The sequence below is a fragment of the Microcebus murinus genome, chromosome 9 (assembly GCF_040939455.1).
Source record: "Microcebus murinus isolate Inina chromosome 9, M.murinus_Inina_mat1.0, whole genome shotgun sequence".
Classification (NCBI taxonomy): domain Eukaryota; kingdom Metazoa; phylum Chordata; class Mammalia; order Primates; family Cheirogaleidae; genus Microcebus; species Microcebus murinus.
The window spans coordinates 56,918,120-56,932,613 of NC_134112.1; the positions used below are offsets into that span (position 1 = coordinate 56,918,120).

The 14,494-nt window shown below is 39.7% G+C and overlaps 1 pseudogene; it reads right to left on the bottom strand.

Moving 5' to 3' along the window:
* LOC105879320 (testis-expressed protein 30 pseudogene) overlaps positions 1 to 5,753 on the bottom strand; it is a 40,941-nt pseudogene extending 35,188 nt beyond the window's left edge.
* Between the last annotated feature and the right edge of the window lie 8,741 nt (positions 5,754 to 14,494).

Here is a 14,494-nt window from a genome sequence, read left to right on the forward strand (position 1 = left end):
ATATACCCTCAACCATTTTTTGTTTTACTGAGTGTTCCCTTCGCAGGCACATCCCTGTCAGTTCCTTTTAGCAGTAACTATGTGGAAACAAAACTAGTTCTGGTGTCAGGGATATAAAAATATATGTTTTTTAAAATGGTCATTGTCTGTAGATTTTACAGCCTGACCATTGAGTAGGACAGTAAATAGATAATGCCAGTGTAATATGGTTAAATGTGACAACAGATGACGGTATGATTTTTTTTGCTTCCATTGCTATTTCAGACCGTCCTCCATTGTCCAGCAAAACCTCTTTCTTCAAGATGCAATCCATGTCATTATATCAGGTCTACCCTCCGTTCTTCCCGGATATAATTCTACATGCACCCAGTACACTCATTTCCCTTTTCTTCTCAGGGGACTGTCTAAGCATCTCAGTCTGTTCAGGCTGCTACAAAATACCATAAACGCACTGGGTGGCTTATACAGAAAAATTTATTCCTCACAGTTCTAGAAGCTGGGAAATACAAGATCCAGGTGCTGATAAATTTGGAGTGTGGTGAGGGCCCTCTTCCTTGTCCGCACTGGTGCCTCTCCGCTGCATCGTCACATGGCGGAGGGGGCAAGGCCGCTCTCTGGGGCCTCTTCTACAAGCGCTCTAATCCCAGTCATGAGGCCACCACCCTCATGACCCAGTCACCCCCCAAAAGTCCCCACCCCTTAACACCATCACCTTGTGGGTTAGAATCTCAACATACAGAGTTTGAGAACGCAAACATTTGGAGCATAGCATCAAGTTTCTGTCTTCTTCATGAGTACACGCACTGCACCACTGTCTACTTCATTCTCCCTGACACTTAAACTTCCCCTTCCCCACATACAAATAACTTTAACTTAATTTGTACTCTTCCTTCTCTGCTTCCCTCTTGTCTTAGAAGTATCTCTTCCCTCTGGTTCAAAGCTGATTCTTCCTCCTGTTCTTCAGATTTTATTGAATTTTGCTCTTCAGAAACTAATTCATCATCAACCTATGGTTTCCCTTTTATACAACATTCAAACACTTTCAAGACCTGCCCATGTTAAATAGACAGCTTGCCCCTGACTCCATGTTACATCTTAGTTAACCTTTTATCTCTCTCCTATATTTAGCATACATCTTCTTGATGAAATAGTATTCACTATTATCATAACTGCCTCAAATTTGATCAAAAACCCAAGGCAGTGTAGCTGGTAATACTCCCCCAAAACTCTGCAGCAGGCACGACTCCACACCTAGAGACACACACACAGAAAATAAGCAGCATTTCTTCATTTCTTTCAACCAACTTAAATAGAATTCTAAGTCTCTATGCAGCCAGGATGTGGAGAAAGCCAATCTTTGCTTTCCTAAAGACCCTCCATTTTCCAGGTTCACAGTGAATTGGTGAGGTTTACGGGGTACGTGGGAAACAAGGCCTGTGTGTGTAATTATCTGTTCCCTACCAGCCTGCGACTCCATCTCCAATGCTGCCTGCTTGCCCTTTGCAGCAGTCCTGTCAACTACTTGCTATACCACTGTTTATTGTGTCTAAGCCTTCACGGATCCGGTCTTCTCTCCCAGGATTGGCCTTTTCTCTCTTCCTTGCTGAGACCTATCCTATTTATTTTTCAGAATTGAGCTCAAGAATTCACTCCTTCCTCAAATACTCCCTATTCCCTCAGAATGATTTAGATAGCCCTATATCATCGCCATTGCATTCTGCACACACCTGCTATAATTATTACTAGATTCTCTGATCAGAACAGATATTAATACATTAGGTTCCCAAAGAACTTATACTCTAGGGAAGAATATAAGGGGAAAAAATAGGCAATTGTAATAATGGATATGCAGAAAGAATAACAATAGAACTTAACAGGAAATTTTTTAAAATAGTTAACTCTTCACACTTGCTTGCTTTTTTCTTGATTCCTTTATTCTACTCAGGATTTAATTTTTTAAATACCCCAGATTTTACAAAGCATGGCAGTAGAATAAAAAACTGGACTTTCTTTTCATACAAACTTATTTATTTGGATTTCTTTATATTTCAAGTTATTGATACATTCAAAGAGTAATTTTAATCTCTATAATTTTTGCTAACCATGTCGAGTCACACTCGACATCCAAGTGCAAATCGTTAACATTTGTTTAGTGCAGTGTGTGTGTCTCATAGAATACCCTAAGTATTTTATATGTTATTCCATCTAATTTTCACCACAAAACTAAGAGGAAGAAAATGTATACCCATTTTACTGAGAAAGAAAGTCAGGCACAAGGAGATTTCATAACTTGTCAAAGAACTCATAGCTGATAAGCAATGAAGCCTTTGCCCTAAAGGAGTTTGACTTCAGAACATATTCTATTAACCAATACACTATACTGTTGTATATACTATTTATATAATATCAACTAAGATCTCAGAGGTCAGAAGGGATTATCTGGTCAATGGCTGGGGTTAAATAGAAAGAGTAGAAATTGAGGAGTGGTGAGGAGTAAGGCATGGTCAAATAATAAAGAAATTAGAAATTTCCATAAGAAGTCTGGATTTCAGCATGATAGCCACAGGCAATTAGGCTATTGATTAGTCTGATGATGGGGGGCACATGAGGTAGAGGAAAGTAAATGGATTTGATGTAAAATCAACTGCCCTTGGCAACATAGAATATTGATGTAAGAAAGAGAGGGAGCAAAGGAGTCTCCAAGGTTTCTTTCTCTTGTATATTTCCTTAGTTTTTTAAAAAACATTTTTAATTGAGAAATTTTCTGGTCTGTTCACATTTAACACTAAATTCCTTACTTTTTCTAACACTTGCTTCTATATGGCACTGTATTAATAAACTGTCCTTTCTGAATACTGAAATACAACACTGAAGGAAGAAAAAAGATGACTTGAACTTGGATTTACTAAGACAAGAAAGTAAACTCAGGCATTTTAGAGAGATTTTTCAGTTGAAACCTAAAGAAATTGTTTTCATTAGACACAAATTATTCCAAAATTTTCAAAGCTCTGTCCATTGAGGTTTTGCTGTGTTGTCTCACAGGTTTCTGGTTAAAGTAATCGCTGGAAGGTGATACCTTTCATTGAGATAGGAAACCTAGAGAAGCCCATCTTTAAGAAAAGAAGATAGTTTCCATTTTTGACACGTTGAGCTTAGATGTGGCATTTTCAAATGTCCAGAAAGCAAGATAGCTATCATAAAAATGTACGAAGTTACGATCTATACTCAGGTGTCATCATTACATGGACTGTAATTGACTCTACACAACAGTACAGTACTGGCTGGGGATGAGGAGGGCTTTGGACAGAAGGAAAACCAACATCTAAGGATATGTAAAGAGAACTTGAAGTAGAGACTGAACAGAGGCCAGATAGAGAAAGCAAGTGATGATGATTGTGTCATGGGAATTGTCTCAAGGAAGCCAGAGAAAGAGAGTTTCCAGAAGGGAGTGATGAGTACAAAATCTAATGCTGGGATAAAGTTACATAAGATAAAATGTAAAGAGAGTTCAGTGGCTTTGGCAACAAGACAGGCATAGATTCAGTGGTGCAGTGGAGTAGTAGAGTGGAGCACTCCACCAGATCTCTCTAGGGCTCAAACAGCCATGCCCAGCTGCTCTGAACATTGTGGTTATTAGCCCTCACCTGTACCCAGCAGGGACATTAGGGGGAACTGCCCTCAGCCACAGGGAACTTCCCTGCCCAGAATCATACCCTCCCCCAGTGGCAGACTGTGACCAAATACTTGCTGATGTGGGGATACAAACACCTCTTCTCTCAATTTGGGATAACTCTGGAAGACCATTTCAGTTCCATAGTTCTCATAGTGTTAGATGAGATTGCAGTTGTAATTGCATTATGAGTCAGCTTCTCTGTCTGACCAATTCTACCGTTATCACTTCTTTACAAATGAATCTCCTAAGAATAATTCCCAATAAACTCCCTGCTTGCAAAGCTTCACATCAGAGTCCATTTCAGGGAACCCAATCTGAACCAGCTGGTATGAGAAAAGGTCCTACAAAGTAGGCTCAAATTGAATTTTGGAGATGGATCTCTCTGGCAAGCTGGCAATGAGGATCCAATCACTGGCAGTAGCTGGAATATGGATAATTCCTGGCAGGCTGTGATAGTACAATTGTTAAAATTTTCACTGATGATGAACTGGGAAGGAATGCTAGTAGAAAAGGATGTGCTGATTGATGGAACATCTCTTGCACTCGAGGGGAATGAGTTAAAATACATTCTGAAATTGGGTGGCTATTACTGACCAACACTGAAGAGATAAAGATGGGCTCAAGGTAATAAATCACCAAGACAAAATGTGAGAGTCAGAAGGACTACTTGGCATCTTTTCTGAAAATCCTAATCTTCTAAAGCCTGAGGGAGGAGAGGATCAGGCTCATGATTTATTTATAAGAGCAGAGGAATTTCAAAGAAGTTAAATTCTCAGATCTGAAATTTCTTCTAAATCCCAATGCAGCACTAATAGGAAAAGAGTGGAACCTGTAAGGCAGTGGTCCCAATCTTTTTGGCACCAGGAAACCAGTTTCACGAAAGATAATTTTTCCATGAATGGGAGGAGGGAATGGGGGGATGGTTTGGGATGAATCAAGTGTGTTACATTTATTGTACACTTTATTTCTATTATTATTACATTGTAATATATAATGAAATGATTATACAGCTCACCATAATATAGAATCAGTAGGATCCCTGAGCTTGTTTTCCTGCAACTAGACAGTCTCATCTGGGGGTGATGGGAGACAGTGACACCTGAAGTGTGCTGCTTATGTCCAGTCTACTCCATAATCTCGTTGGTTGCTGTCACTGCGGAAAACCCTGCTTCACAAAGATAGGATGTTGGAAGTGGAAGCAGGCTCTGCGGGGCTTTTGTGGCAATCTCAGGATATTTTGCTTTGACTTTAATCCAGAATGTATGGAGATTTGAAGTTGTCTCAAATACACTTTTAAGGCTGCTGTCATTTGCCATCTCAAGCAGTTGATCCCCTTCTAGCATGAACAGAGTCGATTCACCTGGCTTATTCACAGATGGGTTGCAGATCTATTCATTCTCAGTTCGGGGATCTTTTGTGGTTGGGAAGTTAATGCTCAAAACTCTCTTGAAAGCTGAGACAGGTGATCATGCACAGGCTGGGAGAAAAGAAGGCCCTGGCTCAGTCTCTTTCAAAATCTCTGCTGTTTGAAAAATGTCAAAAATCCCAATGTTCGCTCATTGTCCCCATAATTCCAGTTTGGCTTTGAATGCAGCCACTTTATCTGCTGACTTGAACACAGTTGTCATTCTCCCCTGAAGTGACAGATTGAGTTTGTTGAGCAGGTTGAATATGTCACACAAGTAAGCAAGTTTTGGGCCTTATTCTGTGTCACTGAAATGTGCTGCCAGTGTTTTTCTAAAAGAAATCTCTGGAGCGGCTTTCGTAACTCCAAAGTTCTGGCCAGTGATCTATCTTCAGAAAGCCATCACACTTCTGTGTATTAGAGGAGACGTGTGTGCTCTGTGTCCATCTCCTCACAGAGCTGCACAAACAGATGTGAGTTAAGGGCATGTACTTTAATGTGGTTGATAATTTTAATCACATCCTGTAAAACGTTGTTTAGTTCAGGTGACATTTTTCAGCTGGCCAGCATTTCTTAATGGATGACACAGTGTGTAGACTCACATTCAGAAGTGACCTCCTTGACCTGAGCAGTGAAACCAGAAGGCCGTCCAGGCATGGCAGCTGCTCCGTCCATGCATATATCAATTGAGTTTTCCTGATATGTAATCATTCAAAGACTTGAATAGCTCTGCAGCTGTGGTGTTAGTTGGTAACAAAAGCGCACATACCATATCTTCGAGCACATCCTCCTGAAAAATGTACTCCACAAAAACAAGCATTGTTGCCTTATCAACATCAGTAAACTCGTCAGCCTGGATGGCGTACCACCGTGACTCACTAATCCTCTAACAATTGTGCCTCGATATCCTCTGCCATTTCACCAATTCACCTAGTTATCGTGCTAGCCAAAAGAGGAACATGTGCGTGCCACCTTTTGAACTGCAGCCTCTCCTAAAAGCTCACAGCAAATGTTCTTAGCAGCAGGCAGGATTAACTCTTCACTAAGAGTAAGGGGTTTCTTAGCAATGTGGTTAGCCACTAAGAATGATGCGCTCAGTGCAGACACATTTGATGAAGGGGTGGCCTTTAATAATTGCTTCGGTTCTTTGCATTCACGTTTTGTCTTTTGAAAAACTCCAAAGACTTGTCTTTTAATGCAGGGTGCTTGGTCTCCATGTGGTGAAGCAGTCTTGAAGTCTTCATGGCTTCACTGGATAGCCGGTCATCACATATTATACGAAGCCGGCTGGGAGGATGTGAACCCATAATTTAAGTAGGTCTCTCGGTATTTTCTTTCAAATGCAGCTTTCATTTTGTTGGCAGTCTTAATCCTTCTACTTTCTCATCATTGAGTCTTTCCCCCTTTTCAAAGAAGCTTTCCAGTGACATTTGTTTTCCACTCATTTTTGCCTGAGTTAGCTTGTGGACTTAACAAAATTGTGACGGAGCAGGCACTGTGGCTCCCACCTGTAATCCTAGCACTCTGGGAGGCCGAGGCAGGTGGATTGTTTGAGCTCAGGAGTTCTACCAGCCTGAGCAAGAGTGAGACCCTGTCTCTACTAAAAAAAATAGAAAGAAATTAGCTGGACAACTGAAAATATCTAGAAAAAATTAGCTGGGCATGGTGGTGCATGCCTATAGTCCCAGCTACTTGGGAGGCTGAGGCAGAAGGATTGCCTAAGCCCAGGAGTTTGACATTGCTGTGAGCTAGGCTGATGCCACGGCACTCGAGCCCAGGCAACAGAGTGAGACTCTGTCTCAAAAACAAAAACAATAGCAAAAAAAACCCCCACAAAACTGTGACTGAGACAAGTGTGCAGTATAGGAAAGAGGCACAGATGGAAGTGGTAAATAAAATCATGGGTGGGCTACATGCAAACTAAAATAAGTGTTAGATTCTGAATTAAAACCTGTCACTGGACACAGCTGTACAATTGAAGTACATCAACTAATTGCCACTATAAAGCCTGCCACCAGATGTAGCTTAATTGTCACTTGCCACTCACTAAAAGCTTGCAATGAGTCTGCAAGCAATTGATTTATTATGGTCTCTGTGCAGTCAAATCTCTCTCCTAATGATAATCTGTATTTGCAGTCACTCCCCAACACTAGCATCACCACCTCAGCTCCACGTCAGATCATTAGGTATTAGATTCTCATAAGGAGTGCACAACCTAGACTCCTCATATGCGTACTTTACAGTAGGGTTCATGCTCCTATGAGAATCTAACTCTGTCACTGATCTGACAGGAGGTGGAGCTCAGGCAGTGATGTGAGCGATGGGGAATTGCTGTAAATACAGATGAAGCTTCCCTGGCTCGCCCACCGCTCACCTCCTGCTGTGCAGCCCAGTTGCTAATACATATGAAAAGTTGCCATCTTTGAGTGGAGACAAGAACAAGAAAGAGCTTTCCAGAAAAGAATAAGTCCACATGCTACAGTGCAAATGATGCTGTTACTAAGGCTGTCCAACCTGGGGCTCTCTAGTACTAGAGTTATCTGTAGTGAGAATAAACACTATGGATTTTACAGCAAGGCCAATAGACAGGAGCATCAGACCCCGGACCATCATGCGACCCCATGGCCAGAGTTTTCCTCATGAGCTATATTCTATTACAATCACCAAGGCATAAGTCAGGGAAGGCCCAGCAGTGATCCATTGTAAGATGAAATCGCTACATCTGGAATGGGCCATGATAGGACCGGAAAGCACAAGTAAACTGAGTGAGCATGTGGCCCAGATTCTCAATCCCCTGCAAGTTGTGCAGCACTGTTCCCTCAGCTCATTCCTACTACTGCACTGAAAGCCCTCTATGGCAACTACACAGAAGAAAAAAGAACAAACAGGATTAATGGAAGGATCAGTTAGCATGGCAGGTTCAATCTCCAAATGGATGCCCCTGGACTATAATCTAACTTAAGGCTGGCCCTGAAAGTCACTGAAGAGAGGAAATCCTCCCAATGGGTAGAGTGCCTGGTGGTGGACCTGGTCATCCATTGTGTACAGAAAGAGAAATGGCCTGAGGTAAGTGCCACACCCTGAGATTGAGTGGCTCCTTAAATGTTGCACCCTAGGTGCCTAACTTGCCTCGTACCAGTCCTGGCCTTGTATAAGACCTATCACTGGTACTGCACAACTCAGAAGCAATCAGCCTGATAGAGATGGACTGGCCTCTTAAAAACATGGTTGAGGTGCCATCTTGGAAATGATACCCATGAGAATGGGCACCACATTCCAGGGTGTCATGTAAATCAACAACTATTGCGTGGAGCTATGTTTCCCCCAAAGGTAGAATTCAGAAGCTTGGAACCAAAAGGTTAAAGTTGGTGTGGCCCTCATCACCATCACGCCCAGTGATGCTCTTGGAGGGAACTGGTGTTTTCCACCCATGTGTTTTAGATTCCACATGTCTAGAAATCTTGCTCCCTATAACTGTCCCATTGAACTTCAGACTACTTCTGACACCCAGTCTTCCAGGATCCTCATGCCAAGGGGCCCAACGCCCTCAAGAATGATGGTGTGCATCAGCTTAGCAGGCAAACTTCATAGACCAGCAGAAGTGTTGGCTGAGGGAAGGGAATATAGGGACTGTAGTTCACCTCATTAACCCTTCTTTCATAATTTCCCAGGAAAAAAAAAGAGACCAGTCAGAATCCTGGAAAAGATTTTTCCTGGTGGAGAGAAATTATTTAGGAAGCAAGAAGTTGTGAACTTCTTGAGGGGTAGATGTAGCAGATACTGTGTTGCTCTACCCAGACCTCCCTTGTGGAGCCAATTACCTCATTCCTTTTGGGGGGAATTGCCATCCACTGTGGGCAGGTGCCCTCAGTTGCAGAGAACTTCCCTGTGCAAGACTGAGGCAGCCAAGGCCAATGACCAACCCCTTTGTCTCAACTGGAAGAGTTCTAGTGTCCCTTCCAGGATCCACTGAGGCCTCAGTAGGAAACACACTCTAGATCTCCCCCGCTTCTACTCGATCCTGCCTATCTCACTTCCTTCCTAGTGCGTCTCCTGGGAGCATGTACAAAAAACTCTTTTGGCCCAAATTCTGTCTCAGAATCTCCAGGACCCAATCTAAGATGTAGGGGCAAAAGGCCGGCTGCTGTATGTAGAAGAGTGACTGGAGAAGAACAAGCACGGACGGCTACAACACGCAGCTCCTTCCATCAAGAGGAAAGAGACATGATAGTGGGATTGAGAGAGCTTCTTTTCCTTATTGGTGGTTAAGATGGGAAAGACTTAAGCATACTTTAATGTGGATAGAATAAAGAGGGAGATGCAGAAGATACAGAAAAGGGTGAGAAAAAACGTATGGAGTGAGGTTGTGGAGGTGACAGGAAGGGTGGAAATCAAAGGCTCAAGTGGAAAGGCCTTACCCTTTATTTAGTCTACGGTATGATTTAGAAATCTGACTTAATGTCTTGCAAATGGTTAGTCACTCATTTCAACACTATTCTTGACTAGTTCCTTCTTTCCCCACTTATATAAATTGCTACTTTTATCACAATCTAAATCCTCATATATTCATGAGCTTGTTTTTAGATGCTTCTATTTCATAACCTCTTTATTCCATATTAAATATTAAATTGATACAATTACAATAGTTAGTTTTATATGACATTTTGATAAATGGTACAGTAAGATCTTCCTCCTGGTCCTCTGAAAAATTTTTTAAATTTATTTCATATGTATAACATGCTTTACTTTTTAGGTTTCTTTCTATGATGTTTTATCTTTTTGTTACTATTCAGAATTATTTCATTATATTTTCAAATTTTTTATTGTGGTGATGGAGGAACTATAGATTTTATTATATTGCTCTTTTACTGATATTCTTATGGAATGCATATGAGTTTCTACATTTGTTCCTTTTCTTTAGGGTTTTATTTTCCAGGTAGTCATTTTTCTCTTTTCAATTATTTACTTCTAATTTACTTCTTGTTAACCTCTGAGATAGAGATTTGAGGGCAAGAAGATTTGGGAGGAATGCCCTGAGAATTGACACCTGTGGGAAGGAAGAGAAGGAAACAAGACTGGGCAGAGAGGAAAGGTTAAGCAATCTCAATAAAGTCCTTAGCAACTCACAAAAAGCTCTGACACTTAGATAATCAATTTTTCAAACTTTTGGCAGGGGATTCCAGGTGACCAGTCATTATATCTCAGCTGTCCCTGGAAGGGGCTATGACCTTGGGCCAGGTGATTTACTTCCAATGAGGCAATTCCTGAAGACAGCTGAGAACTGAGGGATGTTGACCAGGCAGCTCACCCAGCAACTTCCCAGGCAGCTGAGGAAATGTGTGTCGCTTCTGAAGGGAGATCTGGGTAGCACATCAAAACATTTACTGCACATCATACATGAAAGATGGGAACATTTTTGTGATTATGCTTCTTCCCAATTCAATTTTACCATTTTGGGGGCACATTGCATAATTTTAATTTTGGTCTTTTATAGAGAAATTATTATTTTTTGTTATGTAGCTTTTATTTCAAGCATTGCAACTTCTATGTTGGTTTCTGTAATGATATTCCACATTATTTTAGCATTAATTCCATGTTCCAACAGATTACCTAGTCATAACTGGTCTTTTGCACAGTGATTTCTAATAATAAATTATGTATATGTGTGTGTAGATGGGTGGATATCATATTTAGCAGTTCATGCATAATATATTTTCTTGAGTACTTGCTCATTGGAAAATATCTTGCTGAGGCCTAATTTAAAGTACTATCACATTTTTGAGAAACAGATTTTCCCCTCACAACTGAATGTATGTCACTCCATTAATTTTTGTTATAAAAGGCTGCTGAGAGATACCTAAAGCCAGGGGAGTTATAAAAATATGCAAATAATCAACTTTCCACAATCCAATATATTAATATTTAAGTGACAGATATTTATGTTTATTAAACAAAAGCCTGTTATAAAATATTTCAGTGGAACTAAAGCATGTAAAATAAAAAGTTTGAACTCCCCCTTTTTCTCTTTCCTGCCTCATGCCCAGATGTGCCCATCTCACCAGTTTATAGCTCTGTATATCCATTCCTTAATTTTATAAGATGTGATTCTAGCATACATTCCGTGCTGCAATTCACTTTTTCACTCAATACAGCTATCATAGGCACCCTTCCCTTCCAATACCCATCATTTTTTGTTTTCAACATTAAAAAGTTTTAAATTTTAATGTGGTCACATCAATGTTTATTATTTTGTGATTTCTTGAACCTAAGCATTTCTAAATGCTTCAATGGATGCTAAAATGTGTTTAGATACTGCAGCAATGTAGGACATTTAATTTACTGAGCAGAGGATATTGCTTTTTTATCTCCCTAAAATAAAACTAAGATAAGGATTCAAGAGAAAATTAAAGAGAACCTAGTGCTTGAAAGTCTGGCTCTGTGCTAAAGCGATTATCTGGTTACCTTGAACTACCCAAATCAATGACAGCTTCAGTGTCCCTGTTTAGTGTCATTTGTAAAACTGAATCTTTTATACTAAGGATAGTCTCTGTTTTAATACCTGATTTTTAAAAATGATGTCTGTACAAAGGCAGACCTGGTAGAAGTCAGCAAACTAACTAGAATCTTTATAATTTGCTTTTTTCCACTCACTAAACTCCAATTTTGAACACTATGCTTTGTGCCTTAGCTGTTGTTTTCCCCATGGTTATACCTTTAAATTCATTTATTTCTCTATCCCTAAATATTTTTCTTATTTTAAGTTCTATCATTGCATATTCGTACATTCATTTGCCTTGTGAATGTGAGACTTACCTCTGTACATTCAGATGAGATTTCAGTCTCATTTTCTCTCTTGTATTATCGCATGAGGCGTGCCGTACTCTGCGCAGGCCTTTATTTCCCCACCACAGATCTGTGGCCCTTCTCTCGTTCTCTGTTTTTACTTCCAAAGTCTAATCTTTGTACTGATCCCTCATACACGTAAGGATAGTTTTCACACCTTCCTTCATTAATCAGATTTCTTTCTGGCTTTACTAAACCTCTTGATTGCATCTATTATTTGCCATATTGGGCCGTCTGGTCTCATCCTGATCACTTCAACCCTAAAATTGTTTTCTTTCTTTTAGGGTATCTTATTTTCTTCCATTTTCCAGTTGCTCAAATCCTACTGACCCTTTCACTTTTGGAATATGGTCAGAAATTAACTGACCTCCATCGCTTAGGACAAACTACTACCAAAACCTACCTGCATATCTGCTACCTTATGCATTGGTAAGTGAACACCGTTTCCTCTTCTCTAGACCCCACTGCAGACCCTGCTGCTCCCAGCCTTTGTAACAGCTAGAAGCCTGGGAACTATATAGACTGGAATCTCTACCAGGAGGACCAGTTTAGGTTCTACTAATCAGAATCATCTGCTTGAGGTTGGACGAAAAAAGGAGTAGAGGACTTATTATTGTTCTTACGACAACAGTAGGCAGATTGTGGGTTTTGGCAGCGATATTGCAGCAGCTGTAGGCACTTTCCTATGAATCATCTGCCTCAGCACAGTATCATCTAGCCCAGTGGTTCTCAATCTGTCATCCTTGAAACAGCGGCAGCAGCATCACCTGGGAACCTGCTAGGAATGTGAATTCTTGGCCCCAGACCCACACATACAGAAGCTCTGGAGGTGGGGCCTATTGCTCTGGGATTTACAGAGCCTCTTTTCTATATACCAAAGTTGAAAATTACTGAAACTGAGCTCTCAAACTGGGTTAACAGAATCACCAGGAGTGATTCTGAAAACTAAAGTTTCCCAGATGCCACCACACACCTTCCTATAAATATGACTCTCCAAGAAAAGTGTCTATGAACCTTTGTATTTACAAGTATCCCCAAGTGATTCTAATTATTAGACAAGTGTATTGCTCTGTGATCTTCCCAGCTTCTTGTTTAAACAACAATCCCCCCACCATTTTTTTTTAGAGTTGTAAAGGAAGATAACAGTAATTACATTTGAATGGAAAAACTGTGAGTTTGAAAAAAATGCTCACTTGGCATGAAATCCCTCTTCATAACTTTTACATTCTATAGTTCGGTATGTTTCCTAGTACCAAGCAAGGATGACCTGCATCGCGATCACTATGAGTGCCTGTTGAAATTGCAGTCACCTGGGTTCCATTCAGACTTATTGGATGGGACCTCTGAGCATAAGGAACACACCAGCACACAAAAACTTAAGAACCAACAATATACTTTTTCCTAGTTTATCCTATACCATACCAGAATGTGTCATCGGATGTGCTGTCTGTATTTCCAGAGTAAATATGATAAAGGTCTACCTACAAACAATACTGCTATTAGCTCTGGGCTTCAGCTTCTTCATGAGTACAATGAGAGTGTGGAAATAGATTATTTCTAATTTGTCTTTCTGTTCTGAAGTGCTATGATTAAATTGTTTATTTATCAACCTATTCATATAGCCACTTCCAAGAACCATAAATTATCTTATATGGTTTTCCTTGGGGCTCCAGCTTGACCATGTCATTTATTGTGTTGGCTAAAGGCAAAAATACTTCAAGTTTATCACCCTTGTTGGCACAAACACTTAAAACATCAAGAAGTCAATAATATCCAATAATATCTTATTTTATCTCAATGTCTCATTTTAGTCATAAATGTTCTTTATTCTCTATTGTAAAAATGTAATATATGTTAATATCTTATATTCTATTAATGGCTAACTTGATTACATGATTAACCATTCAGGCTGTTATTGTTTTAAAACATGTCTTCTTAAACTATGAATAAATAATGAAAACATATATATGTAGAGTGAAGCTAAACTATTTTGAAAAGCATCTAGCACAATGTCTTGCACTGGTACTTAGTACTGTTTCTTGACTGGTGATCAAGTACTCCACAAATTCTGATACAAATAATGATTTAAGAAAACACCTTTTGCAAGATTTAAATAATAAATAGTAAATCTTTCTAGGAGCTTACAGAGGCTTTTTTTTTCTAGGAGCTTACAGAGGGATTTTTTCCTCTACAATTTTAATGCATCATAAAATAATTTCCCATTATCCTGAAATGTTGAAACTGCTCTCGATTAATAATTATGAGTTCTTAGGGCATGTTCTTAGGACATGTTCTCATAATTGTGAGATTGTACAAATGATATTATTTCTTTCATAATGGAATTCAAGTGGTTACAGGGACCATCTTATGAAAGAAAGGTGTATCAGGAAAAATTTCAGTAAAGATGAAATTTAGCAAACATTCAAAATTGATTAAAAGTTTTCATGTTGTTTGGTGACTTAATCTGGAATTATAAGTAAAAGTATTGGTTTGTTGGCTTTTTCTGTCAGTTTTTAAGATACTTCCAAAAGCTAATTTAATAGTTACCTTATTTTTAGAATATTCCAGTTTTG